A 2,655-nucleotide genomic window follows, 5' to 3' on the forward strand; every position below is an offset into this window, starting at 1 on the left:
TTCCCTCACTTTGCAAAAGCTGTATGGCCCCCCCCTGCCCCCCCCCCCCCCCCGCCCCTCTGACCGATTCCGCCGGCCGTTCCCCAGGGCCGGGGCCTTGGGGTTCCTCCGCCCCTCAAATTTCCGCCTGGCCGCAGCCTCCCGGCGGCGCGGGGCCTCTCCGCCCCCTGCACCCGCGGCGGCGCTTGGCCGGGGCAGGGACGGCGCGGACGGTGGGGGAAAGGCCGGGGGAAAAAAAGAGGAAAAAAAGCCTCCTTGGCTCCTTCCAGAAAGTGAAACAAATAAACTTCGCCAGCAGGATATAAATCTGGCGGATAGGAACGGTATTGACTTGCACGCCCAACTTTTCTATCCCCTGATATATGAACTTCCCAGCTTAAAAGATTACAGTAATCACGGGAGGACAGTGTAAATCGAATCTTGATAGCAATAACTTTTGGGGAAGGTCAGGCTCAAGTGAAATGTTACCAAGCAACAGGCATTTTGATTGCAAAATACAATCAAAGTGTATTGATGAGAAATTCTTCCTTGCCAGCCAGTCAGCACTTTCTGCGAACAGCTTTACGGGGCGGGGGGGGATAACGGGGGAGGTCTTCAAAAATCAAGACCCGCGGGGCCGGCCCCCGGCCCCGCCCGCGGTAAGACCAGGTTAGGGGTGGCCGGGGCACCCCTGCCCCGGGACCGGGGGTGCCGGGGAGCAGCCCCGGTTGCACGGACCTCACCCGCGCGGTCCCCCGTCTCTGATTGTTACAGCGCGGTTTTTTCCCCCTCTTTTATGAGGGATGCGTGAGAGCAAAGCGGAAAACGATCTCACATGGGAATGCGTGAGAGCAAAGCGGAAAACGATCTCCTCGGGGGGTCCTCCTGCAACCTGCCACCAGACGCTGTTTAAGCAGATAACCTGTTTATTTCCGACCAATCCCGCGTGCCCTGAACGGCAGGGCTTTCTCTTTCTCTTCCCTCTCTCCCCGCTACCTGTATTAAAACCGCCGTCAGAATAGAGGATGCAATTGTTTGCTCCCTCAGCCCGCCCCAGGACGTGAAGCTCCTGGAAGTTTTTTTCAGTACGGAGGAGGTATTTCCCCATGTACGGTAGAATCAGATCCGTTTATTTTTATTCCTGCCAGAATTGATCTTTTTTGTGGGACAGTTGCAAAGTTCCGTTCTGTGCAAATAAGGCGCCTACAAACTACCCCTGTTGCATCTGCCTGTGCTAACCCGGAATAATTCCTCCTCCTGACACCGTGCTCATGAACTTTCATCTCCCACATGAGCACGTGTTACATTTCTCTGTCTTAGTGATAGTTATCAAGGCTTGTAAGCAATCAATTATAGCGCTATATTGAGTCTTCTGTTAATTTCAGAGCCAGCTTCTTAATGCAACACAGCAGTCTCTGTGAGTTTGGGAACAGTGACTAGTCTGCTACAAAGTACCTTAGACCTTTGAAGATAGGGAAGAAAGTCTGGAGTGAAAGTAATTTAAAAAACCCAGAGAAACAGCAAAACAAAAAATCTCCCAGACCAACCACCCAACCAACCAAAAAAAAAACCAACCCAAAACCCCACAAAAAACCCCGCAATTTTTACGCGATCTTAGCTTTATGTGGCTTTGTGCTAGTTCTGGTATCAGTCCATTCTAATAATAGAAATAGGGAAAATAGCAGATGTTTTTGGGATCCAAGAAAATCTGTGTTGCAGAAAGAGCTGACCTAACAATCAAAGTGCAAGCTGTTTTAACAGACAGTCAGCTGTGGGAATATCAAGGAAGCAAATTTTGTTCCAAAGTATTAGACCAAGTTTTCCAGACAAGTTATTAACTCGAGAAGGACGGCTTCTCTCTCTCTTTCACCCGTTTTATTTTTATTTGGTCCCTTTACAATGTTTGCCTCATGATCCTTAATGTATAAATAGGCAAGGAAAAATCGGGGTATGCATTGCTCCAAATTCGTAGCAGCTTTATTTATTAATGTAGATTTTACCGTGAATGCATGCACGGTTCTCCCAGTGCACTGTTTCATGTGTATCTGTATTTTCACTGCATCTCTGTAGATCTGGGTATGTATCTGTCTCTGCATGCAGATTATTCGATGAATACTCCCCATCGCTTATACCGGTAAGAAAACAATTTCCTTAGTTTCCTCAGGGCTGGCAAAGTGAACGCTTGAATGCAGGCAATTCGAAATAGAAGGTGTGGAAAAAAAAAACAAACCACCCAAAACCCACAAACATAAAAAATGTCTGAGGACGAGATTTCTTTCTAAAAGAAAAGCTAGCCTAGAACATCCTCGCGTGAAGCTTACGAGTGGTGCAAAAAATATCTTTGGCTAAGAGCAGCGGGTTGTATATTCTGAACACAAAATCAATATATTCGTATCTGAAAATATAGAAATTTGGGATTAATACGTGCATGCAATATTCCTACAATCGGTGCCCCCATAAGGACATTTATAACGTATCTTCCCAAATCCTTCTTTATTTAACGATTGCTGCTTTGTGCCCGTTTTAAACAAACGAAAAGCCTGATCTTTGCAGTTCCCGTGAAGAGGTGGGGACAGCCCCCGCAGCACGCTTTCCGCCCGGCCCTCCCCGCCCCGTGAGCCTGGTGGGGAGGTGGCGTTCAGGTGAGGAAAAAGCGTGGTCAAAACACCACCCGCC

The sequence above is a fragment of the Aptenodytes forsteri genome, unplaced genomic scaffold (assembly GCF_000699145.1).
Source record: "Aptenodytes forsteri isolate BGI_AS27 unplaced genomic scaffold, ASM69914v1 Scaffold99, whole genome shotgun sequence".
Taxonomy (NCBI): domain Eukaryota; kingdom Metazoa; phylum Chordata; class Aves; order Sphenisciformes; family Spheniscidae; genus Aptenodytes; species Aptenodytes forsteri.